The sequence below is a fragment of the Monodon monoceros genome, unplaced genomic scaffold, assembly GCF_005190385.1.
Source record: "Monodon monoceros isolate NGI ecotype Baffin Bay Population unplaced genomic scaffold, NGI_Narwhal_1 Super_Scaffold_8, whole genome shotgun sequence".
In the NCBI taxonomy this organism is placed as follows: Eukaryota; Metazoa; Chordata; class Mammalia; order Artiodactyla; family Monodontidae; genus Monodon; species Monodon monoceros.
In genome coordinates, this window is record NW_021703785.1 from 9,148,419 (window position 1) to 9,167,471 (window position 19,053).

At 35.5% G+C, this 19,053-nt stretch overlaps 1 protein-coding gene across 6 annotated transcripts in view; it reads left to right on the plus strand.

Annotated features, from left to right (window-relative positions):
- FGF14 (fibroblast growth factor 14) overlaps positions 1 to 19,053 on the plus strand; it is a 622,404-nt gene that overhangs the window by 449,406 nt on the left and 153,945 nt on the right. The gene's annotated exons all lie outside the window — the stretch shown is intronic.

Genomic DNA, 19,053 nt, shown 5'->3' on the forward strand with positions numbered 1-19,053 from the left:
GGCAGGTTGGCCCGCTCTCGCCGCTGCCTCTCGCCCTCCGAGTCCGACGCGGGCCGGCTCCCAGGGAAAACCTCTTTCTGCCCTGAGGGTCTTGGCTCCCCTCGGGGTCGCGCCGGCTGCTTCCAGCCCGGTTGGAGATGCCGGGAATTTCTGGGTCTGGCCTCCCGGGTCTCTTGGAGCCCCCTCGGCTCCCGGACCTTGGCGGAGGGGCTGGTCCCCGCCTTGCGCTCAGCAGGGGCTGGGGTAAGAGAAGCGAGCCGAGGGTGTGTTGGAGCTGAGAGCCAGTTCAGGAGATTTACTGGAAGGCTGCTTCGCGGGCAGCACGGGTCACTCTGAAGCCCTTGGGTCGCATCTCGGGATGAGGAGAGGGGCGCAGAGGGCGGAGAACGAGTCCCCATTGGGGGTTTGGCAGAAGTCCCTTCTACGTGGTAGTTTCGATTCAAGGACTCGCGAATTACGTGAGGCCAAAGAAGCAGTTACTACATACGGATGACTCTAATAGTTGCCTTACTATACATATTTTTTGAGACATAGCTAATGCCCAGCATGACCTTCTGTTGCTGCCTTTAAAATGCCAGGGTCTGAGAAGGCGACTCACTCCTGAGCTGGAGCCCAGCGCCTTTTGTTCCTTTCCGTTCCTCTCCACATCCAGTTGCTAGGGGTGGTTGTTTGGAGAGCATGTGGAGTGTTTTGTGGGAGAAATGGGGATTGCTTGCTTTTCATTACTAAGTGGGCCCGGCAGGAAACACTGAAGAAATATATTTACGTTAATAGGAGTATATGTTTGCCCAGCACATTGTATTCCTGGTGCCCAGCTGTATTTATTTTAAGTTCCCTGTTGTTCCAAAGATGTGTGAGAGAAGCATATGCTGTACGTGTGTATCTATGTGAATGTGTGTATGTGTGTGTGTCCCCCACACAATTGCAGATTTACGACCAAAAGTTTCAATGCTTCTTTAAACAAAGACTAGAACTAATTTTTTTTTTAATCGCTCATTGTCACAGTTAGAACTTGCAGTTACTTGCTCTTAGAATCTAGCTTAGAAGGCAAACATCTGAGGAAAATCAGAATGGCATTTTTAAGGTAGATAAATTATATAGCTATAAAAGAAGGAACTTCATGATGAAGACTTCGGGGACAATATTTTCAGACCAGTGTAGAAGCTATTAAGAAAAATGGACTTTAATTTTACACTTTAGCCTAGAGGATGATCCAGCAAACCTTGGTATTATAAGACCAACTCAACTGTTTTAAACATCGTTGACACATGGAGGGTCACATTATCATGACTTAACATATTTGCTTCTCCCCTAATTTTATCTGATTATCTTTTAGAACACAGTTTTCACCAGGTAGAGCTCCAGTGTTGCCATCTATTTGAAGTAAAGAAACATATTTTTTTCTAGATAGGACTGTTTAATATAAATGATGATTAAAACTTAGTGCATATTCTTTAAATATAAACCAGTAGATTATTTTATAAATATGAACAATAAATGTTCTGTGTCATATCGGGTGATGGAGGAGGGTTTGCTTTACACTTGCGAATTTTAAGACGGGGATGAATTTTAACTTTTTACCAGATAAAGAAAGGCATCTGAGCTCTCTGATAGTCTATTTCAACATTTGCAACCCTGACTGTTCTCTTGACATTCATGAGTTTGCGGTGATATATTTGAAGTCACTTCTGCTACCTTATTTTTGGTGGGAGAATGGAAAAGAAGATAAGCCAGAGGAAATCTCATCAAAACCTTTCCTTTTATCCTTCTCATATATCTTATATATCAAGAAATATATTCTTTAGTGAAGAAAAATATAGATATATCTCTTGAGTATCAGAAAGGAATTATTAATTTAAGCCAAAGAAATACTAAAACTATGTTATGTAAATCATATATTGATATATAATTACATGATTTCACAATATATTATTAAATATAACTATACATAATTTTATTATTTAATTAAATATTCTTTTAGGAAACATTTTTTAAGCATAAGCATATTTTCCTTTTCCTCCTATACTCACTCTTTGCATAAGAACTGACCCCAGGAAATTTTAGAAGTCTGATTTGTTAATTTCAAGATATAACTTTTAGGTATGACAATTCCATATATCTTTGTATTTGAAAATTATTAATTTGACAAATAGTTATTGAATCTTTGTAATATGTCAGGTCCTGCTCCAGGTATTATATGTGGAGTGTTGAAAAGAACAGACGAATCTCCCTCCATGATGGAGCTTACAGACATGGGGTAGAAAGTCACTGCATATGGCAAGGAACAAATTAATATGAATTACAAAAGTCAAAGTCCCAAAAAGCACATAAAGGGCTGAGGTAGAGAACCACGGGGGGTGGGGGGGTGAGGGTGGGTAGGAAGAGGGACCTAATTAGATCAAGTAGGCAGGGTGGCCACACCAAGAGCTACAGGTTGAATGCTGACATCTGAGAAGGATGCAGAGGTTTGAAGAACAATGTGTGTGAAGCCCCTGAGGTGGGAATAACCTTAGCCTGTTGGGAGAAACAAGGGAGGTGTAGAAACTTTAAGTACACTGTCATTTTATATTATGTCTATGTTGTCTGCAGTTTGCATTTTGACAAGGAAATACAAATATATTTGACATGTTTGCCAACAAAATAAGGAATAGCTCGATATTTTGTCTTTTGGGAAAGAGTAGTATACATTTCTTAAATGTAGGGATTTTTTCTTTTTAATCCTCCTTTAAGTAGTAATTTAATATAAAGAGTATGACATATTTATTTATCCCTTTTGGTCAAACCTTACCCCCCAACTCTGACCACCTCCTACCCCCATAAAAGGATGGCTTTTGTATCTGTAAAGGACAGAAATTTGCAAGATGGCTTAGTGGTCGTGGTGAGCATCACATTTTATCTTACCTTTCCAGATTCATCTTCCTCTACTCTTCTTCTAACTCCTTAGACTCCAAACATCATTCAAAGTTCAACCAGGGACTTCCCTGGCAGTCCAATAGTTAAGACTTCGCCTTCCAATGCAGGGGGTGCGGGTTCGATCCCTGGTGGGGGAGCTAAGATCCCACATGCCTCACAGCCAAAAAACCAAAACATAAAACAGAAGCAATATTGTAACAAATTCAATAAAGACTTTAAAAATGGTCCACATCAGAAAAAAATCTTTAAAATATAAAATAAAAGACTTGGTCTTTAAAAAGCAAAACCAAAAACCCCCACAAAATTCAACCACATGGTTTCAAATCCCTGTGCTTTTGTTTGTGCTTCACTCCGTGTATAGATTCTTCTTTCTTCTCTCTTCACCTGTTGAAATTATCCCCATTTCTTGAAGCTTGAAAAAAAGTGCCAACTCCTCTGAGAAGTCTTCCCTCATTGCAGAGAAGTAAAAATAATTCTCCATTTTATACCTCATGATTGTTGTTTATGCCCAATAATAATTAATTCGCACACATATTCAGTAGATTGTAGTTGGGAGCAGCGTCTCTGTTTTCTGCACTCATAGGCTCTCAAATCTTGACAGAGTGTCTGCCATGCCCTGGGTACTTGTCACTGCCCTCAGATTGAAGTGAAATAAGGAATGTCAACATCTCCAAAGCTGAAAAAGTGTCTCTGAACCAAAGTGCTCTAACTAGATCATTTTAGAAGTAAATATACTTTTCATAATTTTATATCTTTTTTTACTTTCCCTAAATATACACAATATAATCTATCCCTTTTTTCAGGGATTGGAATGTGACTACATATTTGTGAGTTACTCTCAAGAATGCAAGAATATAACCAACCTCACTCTAAGGCTTAATGTATGAAAATAGATACTTAGAATATCTGTTAATTTAACTAAAGAAATAAGAAGGTACAAGGAAACCAAAAATTTGCAAACAGTTTTATTATTTGGAATCTCAACAAGAAAAAAAGAAAACTGAAATAGAACCTACGTGCAATGACGTATATGAACATTTTATCCTAAAAGTGTTGCATTTTTGTTATTAGCTTTTAAACCAAACAAGATCTTTCATTTTTATAGGATAATAACCTTTCAAAATCTTTGGTATAGCTAATGCAATTGTGTTTTGAAATCTATTCTTTTTTTGGCTACTGTCATAGGAGCCATGGTATCATGTGTCATGTATGTTTACTCAATAGTTTTGTGGGTTTCTTACTGACACATTTACTTAGAATAAATTACAGATGTCATAAGAAACAAGGACTGAAAAATGAGCTACGTAAAAATTGTTTTCAACTTACTCTTTTGTATAAAAGGCAGAAATATATATATATGCCTATATATATTTATTTTGTTCCTCTGTGATAATGAAACTCATCAGCTATCCTAATAAAAGAGAAGTGGTCTTCCTTCTTACAAGGTACTATTTAAGGAAAGCCATGCTCAACATGCATGCAACATCAACAGCCAAGAGTTATCGAAAGTCCACCATTCTTGTGCTACTGCTTCTGAGCCATCACCATTGAAAATGCAAAGACTGCCTGCTTATTTGGGCTCTTTAGGTCAAAATAAAACAAGAGGGTATTTTTCTCCCAAAAGATCATCTTCCTTTTCTTTTCAGAAGTGTATTTTTTTTTTACTTTTTTAGGGTGATGTCTGTGGGAGTCTTCCTACCTATCTTTTGATAATACCTGTTGCTAACTTTTTGATAATCAGAGTTTTATTATTTGTTAGGTTTATTAAGGCAAGACAAAACTATAGTTTTTCTAATCTGAACTGTCTCATTTTTTTAACAAGGGCTATTTTGTCAAATGTAGGGTTTCTAAGTAAGAGATACTATGGGCATATTACTGACTTGGTACATAAAACAATTTTAAAGATTTTTTAAAAAGCATTGACCTTGCTTCCTTATATATTTTTTCTGTGGCTTAATTGTTATGATTTCAAACATTCTGCATTTGCTATAGGCTTCTGAAAAAGGATAATACCACTATGGTGCAATAAATTAAGTGGTGGATATGAAAAGTGTAAGATAGCATAGTAGGTCAGGTAAGATGCAAGTAAGGTTAAGTAAGATGGCTTGCTTTGGGTTAAGTTAGATTCATTGATTGAGATGAGTTTACATATATTGAGAAAATGGTCAGTACTATTAACTGGTGAAGAAATCCTTTGACATTTCTTTATATAAGATTTCGGAAGCAACAATTCCTCTCAGACCCCCCCACTAGGTTACTGTTATCAGTTACAGATTTCACTTTATATTTCAAATTACTATAATTATTAGTACAACTCTTCTACATTTACCTCCCAAATTCTGTTTGTTAATAATTTTAGTCTATATAATGTTACTATAAGAAAATTATTTTAAAATAGACAGAAACCTCCGCTCTCTTCAATGTAAAATGATATCTTCTAAATTTTATTTACTAATTTAAAAATAATGGCAGAAATTGAAAGGGAAAGGTAGATGAAGTATTTTTCAATCTGATTTATCATTTAGTTCCAAAATCTAGGTTTCTTTCTAGGTAAACTGTATATTAATTCCTCTCCAAATGGTGAGAAATTTTAGCCACAAAGGGCTATGATATTTAGATAATACAAATTGTGTGTGATGTTTTAAATATTGTCATTTTGGCACTCAAGGGCTAAAAACAAACAAAAAAACCAACCAAAAACCAAAAACATAATGGTAAACTCAAGCATATAAGAGACCGTTTTAGGGGGGTTGATGCAATTTAAAGTCAACTGCACTGTGTTGACATGAACAGAAAACTAATTTAGTAATTTTATCTATAATGATTCCAGCATTCATTTTAAGAAATTACTATAATTTAGTAGTTTTATCTAATAATGAATATATCAGCATTCACTGTTTCCTGGGGGCGAAGGCTAGCAGTACGGCATGGTAGTAGGAATCTAGCCATCTTTTATAGAAACCATTTTATGATAGTTACCACTTTGTCATTCAGGAAAGAAAAGGTTATTTTCATAAAGCTGTATTGTGTGAAATATTTTTTGTGGAATATGTGTTTCACCCTGTGCTTTTATAGTTCTTTGGTATCAGGTTTAATAGGGACGCTTATGGTATGATGATGGGGGACAGCCACTTAAAAGTCAGTGTCTCACCAGTGCCTGGCATATAGATAACACTCCACAGCATTTACTGAATGAATGAAAAATCCTGTATTTCTCAGGATTTACAAGTAACAGCATAGAGTGGCAGTTGAGATCAGTGTGCACATGGCAACGGCTATAATTGACTCAGGCACTGTGCTCTTGAGTTCTGTTTCATCCTCACAGCAAGCTTATGTAGTAGGTATGCTACATTATGCATTAATTGATGATACACTAAAATATTACCCATCTATCCATTTTATAAATAAGGTATCTAAAAACCAAAGAAAAGAATGAGTAAATTGTCCAAGTTTACATAACATTAAAGAGTGGAGCTGGTTTTAAAAGCCAGGTTCCAGGCTGACTCCAGGGTCCCTACTCTTAACCAGTGCCAATTCTCAATTGCCACATATTTTATTTCATTTCTTCAATTAGTTGAGATTCATCACCATTTCATAGCAAAGGAAACTAACACTCAAAAAATTTGAGTTTTGCCAAAAGATTTACACGTAGCGAGTGATAAAACCGGAATTCAAAAGCAAATTGGTCCTTCAGTCCTCTATTCTTCTCACTACTTTACACTCTCAATTCTTCATGACATCAACATTAATGGAAAACACATTATTTCAAGGCACATAGTAGATGCTCACCATATATATCTGTTGATTGGATGCATGTAATAATGTGTTATTTACTCTTTAAAATTGAGGGTGTAGGAAAGTTTGCTTGGAATTAGAGACTTATTTGTGGGATTTGGGGAAAGAGACAGTAAATAAATAAATGCTGTATTTTACCAAGCCATTTTTGACATAGGAATGTAGCTTTGGTTTTCCAACAAGTGTTTGGAAGTGACACATGTTTGATGTTATCTTCCTAATGAATTGCAGCATTGACCTGAAATTCTGAAAAGGATTAATTTGGAGGGCTTTCATGAGCATGTAGTGACTTCCATGATAGGTCTTTCATTAATTTTTCATTAATTTTCTTAGATTATATATTTTCAACATTTCTTATTTCTGTTAGGAAGCCTTGTTGTTACATTCCTTATTGGCTTTATTGTACATGATAAACTGAAGCAAACCAACAAGGTTATGGAGTCACAAATCAATCATAAAAATTATAGATGGCTAGAAATCTTGTAATGTATGTTTTATGCTGCTTTTGAGTTAACACATTGGTTCACAGTCCTTTTCCAATGAGTTCTTAGATCTTATTCTTAATACCAATACCAGAAAAATGTAATGTAGTCAAGACTAAGTTGTTTTTAAATTGTATTATGTACTTTATAGAGATTGCACATGGATGAATGTTTATTTCTGGGGCAGGCTTACAAATCTAGTTATGTGTTATTTAGATATTTTATTGGCTTATCTGACTCTTCTTTTCTTCTTACTTTGCTTACGTGGTAAAACTAACTGGTTAATCCAACTGCCCACCTACTTTGTGCCTCCACCTACACAGCTGATTTTGCCTGAAGAAGAACACACATATGCATGGCTTGGTTCTACTTTAAATCCATAGTCAGTAACATCAAGTGGGCCCTTGGTACATTTTTAAAAAATCTATTTCCGCTTAAATAGATTATATTTCTTATCTTATTTCTCTTCAGACATCTATACCTCCTCCCCCATCCCCACTGTCAACTATGTTCTTCTATTTTTCTGAGAAAACAGAAATTATCAAAAATAAATTTCCATATACTCCACAACTGCTTTTTACAAACCTATCTGCAGATCTATCCACTTTCCCCTTTTCCCTACTGAACTTGGGAATGAACTCTTAGTGCTCCTATTTAAGGTCAAGACCTCTACAAATTGAGGAACAGATCGTTTCCCCTACTCAGGGACATCAATCCAATATTTCCCTTTCTCTTCTGCATCATATAATTTCTGTATCCTGCTGTATTATTCTCATCAGCATATAAATCTGCCGTAATATAGCTCATCTTAAAAGTTAATCTCCTCTTGATTATGCATTCCTCTCTTGTTATTAAACCAATTATCTTTTATTGGCAAAACTTCTTGAAAAAGAAATCTCCAGTTTCCCTCCTCCCACTCTGTCTTGAACCCTTTCTAATCAGGTTTCTGTCCCCACCAATAAGCTGCTCTTGTCAAGGTCACCAAGGACCTGCAAGTGGTCAAATTCAAGGGTTTCTTCTCAGTCCTTATCCTACTGGTACAGCATTTGGAATTCAACTGACACAATAAATTTGTATTTTTCGCTATAATGTGGGTAAAGTTAGCATCAAAATACTTTTAACATGCCATTTACACCACTAAAGCCATTCATGTGATCTTTTCATAGTTATGGCATATTTGGATTTCTAAATATGTTAATGGGTTAACTATTGCCATCATGCCCCGTGATGGCCTGCCAGACACTGTAGGTACTCAGTTGGTCCTCAGGCACTACTAGAAGGCAATGGTGTTTTCTTACTTGGGAGAAGATCCTTTTCATCACATGCATTTGTATTGGGCCTGAGTGACTTGCCTCTACAAAATATAGAGAAGAATTTGAATGGTCTTTCTAAGAGTTAGTTAGTTTTTAAAATTTTTGTCTTTATTGTCAAATATAGGTTTGTGACTAGGTAATCACTCTTTTTTCAAACTCTTTCATTGCTATCATAGTCAATAATAATTAGCAAACTAAAATCACTCAACATCACTCAAATTCAAGCACTGTACAGAAAGAAACAGTCCTAAATGTAAGAGAGCTATTTAACAAAATTTATTTTCTGTATGTGGAATGTTTTCACTGATAATATTTGATTTCAAGTAATGCTAATATGTTCTCTTATGTATCTCTCTATTAAAAATAGATACATAACTATTAGCTCTGGTGACAAAGTTAAGGTAACTTTTTACATTTGCATTTTTGAATTTTTAAAATATCCTGTTAGAGTGACAGAGGACATCTAAGGTATGGGAAATGGTGAAGTTTTGGCAATTAGAGTTTAGGAATAATTTTATAGACAGAGTTCTATTATCTCTTCTTGTTAGTTTCTCCAGGGGGATATGTAACTACTGGGTTCAGTGGCTACTACATGAATATATTATCTTTTCACAGGGAAATCTTGAATGTTTGATGGACAGTTGTTTTCTCCAGAATCTAACAATTCTCTCCATTTTGAAAGGGTCTTGAAAATAGTCAGAATCTCATTGCCTGATGTCTTTTTATTCTACCACATGCCTCATTGTAGCTCTTTAAATTTCTGTAAATAATTCCTGCCTAGCCTGAGTTACATTATGCCCTTTAAATATTTGTTCACGGCTTTTTATCCTCCTTACCATTTGGCCAGCTTACAATTGTTTAACTCTATTAATGTTTCTGCATAAGTAAATGCCACCAGCACCTTAATCATTTCTGTGGCTTCGATTGTTCAATAATTACCTCATCCTTATTCTGGCAAATGAGATCACTGCTGTTTTCATGCTGAGGCCAACCTTGCCGTAGGGAAGACTGAACACATCTGCCGTAGAGAAGACCTTCTCTCTGGGGGTGGGGTTGGACTTGAATGGAGGGATGCAGAGATTGGACAAATCTATGCAATGCAGAAGGATCTGTCTTGGCTTCATGCCTGACACATTAAAGGAGACTGTAGGGAAAGTAATCAAACATCTTCACTGAACCTGCTAGAATGAGAGGCATTGTATATCTTATCTCTTCTTCCAATCGCAGGAAATAGGGAGCATTATTTTTATTTTCACGGATGAGAGAAAGTGAAGTAATTTTGCCACAGACTCGTACTTGGCAGAAGTAGTATTTGAATGCTGATCTGACTGGTACAGGGTGAACATTTTTAGAATGAACTCAGTGGATCTTAAATAATAATAGAATTCAGCATTATATTCCAGTATCTTTCTGGATCCATCCCTGGGATGGGCTAGACTGTCAACCACAGTGTTTGCCCCTATTCATTCTTACTGGTTTTATGTGTTCTCTCCTGGGTGCTCCAGCAGCCGCTGTGACCAGCGACGTTCCACACAGGATAACACCCTCACTCAGAAGTGTGTCCCCAGCTCTGTCTCCACTTTTCCATTTCTCTCCAATGCTTGGGACAACGGGCGCTAAGCTGTAATGGGTTCATTCCATAATCTCTTAGACTTTCCTTTTGGAGTAAGCTATCCCAGATGGTGTGGCAATGATGAAGTTTTCCTGTAAGGTTTGGAGTATTTTATGTATGTCAGACTTTTATATTTTTCATCCCAAGGCCTTTGCATTTTGGAAAGTTGTAAAAGTAATAAAAGTTGCTGAAGTGTCAAGAACATGCAGTTAATAAGCACAGGTTTCCTCTTCCCCTGCTACTGCTGCTGAGCTGATGCAATTTTTATCATTAGAAGTGTCCCTGGTATCCAGATATTCCCATGACTGTCATCATTTTACTGTCTGGATGGTTCATTGTTGTAGGGTCAAGTGAAACTGAGACTTATGGTACAAGAATAAGCACTTTTTGGCAACATCTACACTAACATCTCAACCTAGAGGTAAACTTTTCATATCTGCATGGGTTTTTCTTTTGCCCTGAGATATTAGCAGCCAGGGATTATTTCAACAGTCTCCCTCAGTTCATGAATTATAAATATTCCTATTTGTTCACTTTTTCAAAAGGAAACACAGCACCTTGCAATATGTCATCATAGTTGGCTGGCATCGTACCGCTGTGACTTTTTTTCTTTTACCCCCTACACAATGCCCTTTGTTGTCTTCTGAGGTAGGCCCATAGATTTTTTTCTTAAAAAGTGAACGCAAGGAAATCCCCCAGATCTCCCCTGCACTGCCTCTTTCATTCACTCCCATCACTATTTTTACCACCACCAGTATACAGCCCTAAGCTCCTCTCATCACACCCCTCTCCATGGTGTGGTAGGTAATGGGGAGAGTGTGGTGGGCTCAGACACTGGGGCCTCAGAGCCTCACTCTGCCTCTTTCTGGCTGAGCAAACTCTACTGATATGCAGAGACTTCTATGCAAGGAGCAGGCCAGGCAAGGTGATTTGGAAGAATACCTTTTTTGAAAAATTTTTGTTGGTTTACAATGTTATGTTAGTTTCAGGTGTCTAGCAAAGTGAATCAGTTATGCATATACATATATCCACTCTTTTTTTTTCTTAGATTCTTTTCCCATATAGGTCATTACAGAGTATTGAGTAGAGTTCCCTGTGCTATACAGCAGGTTCTTATTAGTTATCTACTTTATATGTAGTAGTGTGTATATGTCAATCCCAATCCCCCAATTTATCCCTCCCCCACTTTCCCCCGGTAACCATAAGTCTGTTTTCTATATCTGTGACTCTACTTCTGTTTTGTAAATAAGGTCATTTGTACCCTTTTTTTTTTAGATTCCACATATAAGCGATACCATATATTTGTCTTTCTGTGTCTGACTTAGTTCACTCAGTATGACAATCTCTAGGTCCATCCCTGTTGCTGCAAATGGCATTCATTATTTCACTCTTTTTATGGCTGAGTAATATTCCATTGTATATATGTATCACATCTTCTTTATCCATTCCTCTGATGGACATTTAGGTTGCTTGCACGTCCTGGCTATTGTAAATAGTGCTGCACTGACCATCGGGGTGCGTGAATACCTTTTTTTTAAATTAAAAAAAAATTACATATACATGTATCTATTCTTTTCCAAATTCTTTTCCCATTTAGGTTATTACAGAATATTGAGCAGAGTTCCCTGTGCTATACAGTAAGTCCTTGTTGGTTATTTATTTTAAATATAGCAGTGAGTACATGTCAATCCCAAACTCCCAATAGTAGGCCTTAGAAAACCAAGACAGAGCTATGTTCCTTTGCCACAGGGATATATTTACATTAAAAGGCCATCTACAGAGCAGAATTGTCCTCTCAATGGTCTGTTCTCAGTGTCTGTCTTCCTGCCCCAGAATCCCAGCCCCTCACACTTCCCCACCCCATGTGCTTTCTCAATTGCTTTGGCCCCATGTTTCCTGTTCACTAAATATAGCCTGAAGATAATTGGTTAATTATCCATGTATCTTATATTTATTTTGCCTCTTATAATCCAAACATTTACAGTCTTATCTGTTGTTCGAGTTTGAGACGGTTGCAGATACGCCTCCTACCTTCCTCTTTTTCTCTTTCTGTTTGATTGTGAGAGAAAATATGTTGTGTGTATGTGTGTGTCTGTGTGTAAATAAAAGGTTAACACGAAGCATGCTATGTGATGCAGATATCACGTGAGGCATAAAAACAAAGTAAGTACTAAGTATGTTCAATTCTAAATTTATATATATACATATATATATACATATATATATATACACACACACATACACTTAAAATTGATGTGCTCATACTTGTGACTATTAAGACAGAAAATTTAAAAGAAGCCTACGCAGGTCCCTACTGAAAGTCAGCTTAATGCCTCCCAGTACTTCTAGAACTCAATTTTTTCAGACTTCTTTTTCTGTTTTTCCTTAACAAACCTAATTATATTTTTCTGGGGTTGACATTTGCCCAGAATTTTTCTTTTAATTTAGAGCTTTGATAGATAAAACCCAGTCACACTAGGTACTAAGCCAAAACCGATTTGAGAAGAATGAAGTTTCAATGAGGAAATAGGGAAAGAGTGACAAGCTTGGAAGGAAAAAGGTGTAATTAAATTCACTCACACACACACACACACACACACACACACCACAACCATGATCTGCAACTTAAATATTGAACACGTTCATCCAGAGCAGCATACCATGTCCCTAAATAGCAACTAGAACGCTTTACAGAGAATGAGAAAGAAAAGACAAAACAGAAAACGGGAAAAAGTAATCTACATGGTAACATTGGATGGACTAGAGAAAATAAGACCATTGGATGGTAACCACTTGAAATTGATGGCAGCAGCAAGCTTTCTTTGGAGGAGAGGGAGAAACACTAAATCAATGAAGTTCTCAATTTTAAGAAGTTGAATTAGTCAAACATAGGACTAAAGCTATTGGATTTGTATCAAAAGTGCTGGTTTTGAAAGTAGGTTAGACTAATGTGTTTCTGATTAGCAATCAGCCAGTGAAACTTCAAGATTCTCAAAAACCATGACAGAGTGGAAGAGAAAGAAAACATTCTTTGGTAAAAATCTCAGTAAATAGTAATTTTCCTAGTGAAGAAAATAATTATAAGTCAAGAAGATTCCTTTGTTCTTCAGGGAGCTGGTTATTCTGTGGTTATTGGCACTTGTATCCAAGGTGATTCCATTTAAAGAGTGCATTCTACATGAGTGGTTTGATTAAACATACTGGTTTAATAGCTGCTGTATCAATATTGGCTGCAAGCATCTTGTTTCATGCATATCCTACTATTGGATTTCAAGTTGCAGCTAAGAAACTACATAATAAAAAATGGAATTTGTAATACTTGTCTGTTGGGTTTATTCTTAAGAAATATATGAACCCTATTAATTCAAATACATCTGTACACCATAAAGAAAGCCTTAAATTTAAACAATTACCATCAGGAAGCTAAAAATGAGGACAGAACAGAAAGACAGAAGAGATTAAAGAGAGTGAGAGAGAGAGAAAGCCCTCTAAATGTAGAAGTTTCAGTCAGCAAGCAGAATCCTTAAGGTTGAGACTTTGTACTATCTCACAGGTATTCTGCTGGCAGAGTGGCTTTAAGTGTCTGGCTCTTTTTAAGCATTTGTTGCCTTGGGTAATTTAAGGGTGTTGCTAAACTGATAAACCTGAGATACTCCTGTTGTTGCACGTCTAATAAATATAAGGCAAGCAATATCTTAGATCATCAAACTTTACCATTATCTACATTGAAACTCATAAACAGTCTTCAAAGTAGACAACATCATGCCTAATTTTAAGGGAAACAATGGAAACTTACAGATATTAGTAATTTTTCCTGGGTGATATAGTCTATACTATAGGAGTAGTAGGATTGAAACCCTGTATTTTTGGATTTCTACTGTGAGGGCTGCTCCTTTATCATACAGCTGCCTTCTCCCCTGAAGTTTCTTCATAATGAATAAGAAAAATGTACAGAGAACCTTCTTCACAACTAGGGAACAATTGCAAGTTTTGAGAACATTCTTCCTAGCCAGGGTTGGAAGTTACCCATTGGGAAGTCGGAGGGAGATGCTAAGAATTGTGGCTTTAGTTCATCTTCTCCCATCTCTTCTTTCTCTTACATGCTTCTATTTAATTATGGGCAATTCCACTCCACTTTTTTTTCCAGACAGATTTTCTTCACTTTTATTGCTTCATGAATTTTGCAAGACTGTAAAATCCAGGAGACAATCCAACAGAATGAGTGTTCTTCCCCAACTTTTGGGAAACACCATGATTCTTCTTTTTGTCCATCTTAAGCTTTTGTTTTTCAAAAACACATTTGTTTTTCTATTGATTAGAAAATCCTCTCCGTATTTCTCATGTAATACTACAGAAGAAGGCATTAAAAATCCCTAGAGTGAAACACTTCCAAAGGCTTATTTAATGACCTTTAGATTGAAGATGATATGTATGTCATCTAATTCAATTCATAAATTTTATAGCAGTTTTTACATTCAAAATGGTATCTCAATTTTAAAATAAGGGTTTTTTTTAACATCTTTATTAGAGTATAATTGCTTTACAATGGTGTTAGTTTCTGCTTTATAACAAAGTGAATCAGTTATACATATACATATGTCCCCATATCTCTTCCCTCTTGCATCTCCCTCCCTAAAATAAGTATTTTATGGAAGTATAACATGCACATTGAAAAGTGCACAAATCACATGCAACTTAATGAATTTTCAAAGTGAATACTCTTGTGTAAAGATCACTTGGATCAAGAAAAAAGCAATGCTCCAGAAATCCCATCCATACGCCTTTCCAATCAGTAAACCCTAAATATAGGCAGTATCTTGACTTCTAACACAATATATTAGTTTTCACTGTTTCAAAACTTTATAAAAATATACAGCATGTGCTTTTTGTGTCTGCCTTCTTTTACTTCACATTACGTTTGAAAATTTATAAATATTATCTCTGGGAGTCGTTTATAACATCGGTAGCAATGTCTCCCTTTATCCTGTTATTGATAATTTGTGTCTTTTTTCTCAAATACATACGACTTGTACATACAAAATACCCATTTTGTTGACATGTATTATATTTTATTAGTCTTTTTAAAAAAAGACACTTAGGGATTAGTTGATATTTTCTGTTGTATCTTTTTTGTTTCATTAACTTCTGTTCTTAACCTTATTTCCTTCTATTTTCTATAGATTAAATTTGCTGTTTTAACTTCTTGAGAGTATAAATTATAAGTTCATTAAGGCTTTAAGGTATTTAAACATACATATAAGATTATAAATTTGTCTGTAAACATGGACCTGTAAGCATTTACCTTTAGCTGTATTGCACAGGTTGTGCTGTGTTATATTTTAATTTTCCTTTTAGTAAAATATTTTCTAATTCCCATTGTGATTTCTTCTTTTACTCATGATTATTTAGAAGTGCTTGTTTAATTTTCAAACATTTAGGGATTGTCTAGTATTTTATAAAAGTGAATCACTAAATTTCTAGGTTAAAGCCACTGTAATCAGAGAACAAATGAAATACTCAGACTGAAAACAAAATGTTTATATTTTTTCAGGTGGCAAGTAGAACGTTTTCTCTGTATCAATTACGTCATTTGGTTAATTATGTAGTTCAAAGTTTTTCTTTTAACAATTGATTTTTTTCTCCACTTTTGTCAGTTACAGAGGCAACTATATAAAAAATCTCCCATATGAGTGTGGATTTTTCTGTGTTTCCTCTAGACCTGTCAGTTTTTGCCTTTTTTCTTTATAGGTTAATATAAAATTATTATATCTTACTGATAGATATTACCATTTTATTATAACATCTTGTTTTTTTGCTTTAATGTTTATTTTGTTTGCTATTAGCATAACTACACCAGCTTTCTTTGGTTTAGTATTTGCATGGTGATTATTTTTCATACTTTTAACTTTTCTATATACTTATACTTAATCTTGATATCTTATAAACATGTTTATTTTGTTTTACTTTAGTTTTTGTTTTAAATACACTCAGTCTCTGACTTTTAATGGGGATATTCAGTATATTTACATTTAATGAAATTGCTGATATAGTTGAGTTTAATCACACCATCTTAACATTTGCTTTTTTACAAATATTTATTTATTTTGGTTGTGCCAGGTCTTAGTGGCAGCAGGGGGGCTCCTTAGTTGCGGCTCCAGGATTCCTTAGTTTTGGCTCCCTGGCTCCTTAGTTGTGGAACACAGGCTCTTTAGTTGAGGCACACAGGCTCTTTAGTTGCAGCATGTGAACTCTTAGTTGTGGCATGCATGGGATCTAGTTCCCTGACCAGGGATCGAACCCAGGCCTCCTGCATTGGGAGTGCAGAGTCTTATCCGCTGTGCCACCAGGGAAGTCCCATCATTTGTTTTCTCTTTGTCCAACCTATTCTATATTCTTTTTGTTGTTGTTTTCTTGTATTCTTTTAATGTGTCAGGAATAGTTTCTATTCTGTTTTCCACCATTATTAGCCTGAGGTTTATATATCCATTATAAATATTTTAGTGATTGCCCTGGATATTATCACATTTAATATTGACTTAATAGAGTCGAACATAAATTTGAATCATTCCACTTTTAATAAAATATTAGAATCTTATTATACTTTACCACTTAATCTCTCTAGCTTTTTCTTTCCTATTGACATGCTTTTATTTCTATGTATATGTAAAACTCATAAGAAATTATTTTTATTGTTTAATGCACTCAATATTTATTTAGATAACTGTGCTTTTCATTGCTCTTTATTCCTTCCTACATTCTTGTGTTTCCACCTGCGATTTTTTTCCTTTTGCCTAAACATCTTTTTTAGTGGTAGTAGTAGTAGTAGTATTTTAACGTTGTCTATTGGCTATGAATTCTGTCAGTTTTGTTTGTGTGCAAATTTATCTATTTTGTCTTTATTTTTGAATAGTATTTTTACTGGTCATAGAATTCCAGATTGGAAGTTATTTTCTGTCATCACTTTAATGATATCATTCTATTGTCTTCTGGCTTCCATTATTTCCTCTTGAAAATTCAGCTGTCATCTAATTGTCACTCATTAAAAGGGAATATGCATTCGTTTTTCTCTGACTTTTTTAAAAAAGATTTTTCTCTTATCTTTTATTTCAGCAAGTTTATCGCAAGGTGCCTACGTACAGTTTTATCTGTATTTCTCTTGCATGAGGTCTGCAGCACATTCTGAGCCTGAGGTATAAGGTTTTATGTCAGCTTCAGAATTTTTAAAAATTATATTCAAATATTACCATTGTCTCACTTCCATCTTTCTAGGACTTCAATTACATTTATGTTAGTCATTTTCATGGTGTCTCACACGTTCTTACTCCCTTTTCCAGATTTTGTACACTTTTATGCTCTGTGCTTTAGCTTGCAAATTTTCCAGTTACTTAATCCTGTCTTCTTTAGCTGTTAGACAAAAATCTATTGATTTTCTTTCCATTATTGTATATATTTTTCAATTTTAGAAACTTCATTTGATTATTTCAGCTCTCTGGTTAGATTGTCATCATTTCTTCTCTTTTCTTAAACATATCAATCACAGTTATTTTAAAGTCTGTGTCTGTTAACTCTAATATCTGGAACACCTAAGAATCTGTTTTTATTTTCTGTTTCTCTCTTGGATCTTGTTGTATTTTCTTTGGTAATTTGGCAATTTTTACTGAATTTTGAACATTTTGGGTAGAAAACCATAGAGGCTGTCTATGATTTTATCTTCTTTGGAGAGCATATTTTTCTTCTTTTTGCAGGTAATTAGAGTAGGGGCAGAAAACCCCAATTTATTCTAGTATGAAATATATTTGAAGTTGATTTTCAAGTGTGTGTTTGTGGGTTTCTGTGTGTGTGTGTGTGTTAGCTTGTCTATTTCTAGATTATATTTTGGCAAAGATTTATAGGGGTTCCAACCGCAAGCCTGGATGTTTACCAAGGCTACTACTCATTGGCAAGCCCTGAGCTCCAATTTTTGTCTCCTTAGCACTGTGGACTGCCAAAAGCCCTGCTCTGATTTTCAGCCTTTTTCCTTCCTCTGCTTCTGAAGCAGCAAATTCCAAGAGAACAACTGAAGCACAATACCATGCTTGGCTCCATGTTTCCTTTTGGGATGTTGGCCCCTCAAGTCCTGGCTGCCTGGGAAGCTCTCCAGGGCCTTCAACCAAATTTCTTTCTTTTCTTTTCTTTACTTTTTAGAAGTATCTAGCTTTCACATATGATGAGAGAGTTGGTTTTGTACTGGTGAGTTGGTCATAACTAGCAGTGAAATTGGTTTCCTAATTTTAAATTCTAACTCTCAGAGAAACTGGCAGTTCAGAAATACTATTTCACTTTTTGGTCCCCGTTTCCTGAATATAGAAAGAATATCACTATCTTGACAAAAATTAACAGAGTTGTTGAGGTACATAGGTATGATCAACAATTCAGTTACAAATTTTCTTCTAAGTCATTTTGTTGTGTTGGAAGAAAATTCTTGACCAGCTTTTTATTTTATTTCCTCTTTTGGAACATTATCTACTGACTAAATTCATTTTCAGTTCTAATTTCTAATAAAATCTGGAACAATGGTGGATTGTTTTTGTCAATAATTGTTTCTGGATATAAACCTTTTGTATATTATTTGTGTCATGCTATTATACTGCTTGTAGTGCCAGCTTTAGGTATTTTAAGGCTTTAGTGTTCTCCTGTAAAAATGGGGTTGTTTTTTTCAGTTTCCAAATTCATTTCCTGGCAGTTGCTAACAGCAACAAAGTTGTAGATCATCAAACCAGCTTCCAGAATGTTAAAAGTTTGTGGGCTTGCAAAGAATAACATAGAGATTTGTATGTGTTCTAATTTTGGCTTTGTCCTTAAAGTTTACAAGAGAGATGAAATGGCAGATCCCATGCTCCCAGCTACTATAACTCTGGGAAAGTTTTATTTGTGTTCACAAACACCTTTGAAAGGCTGG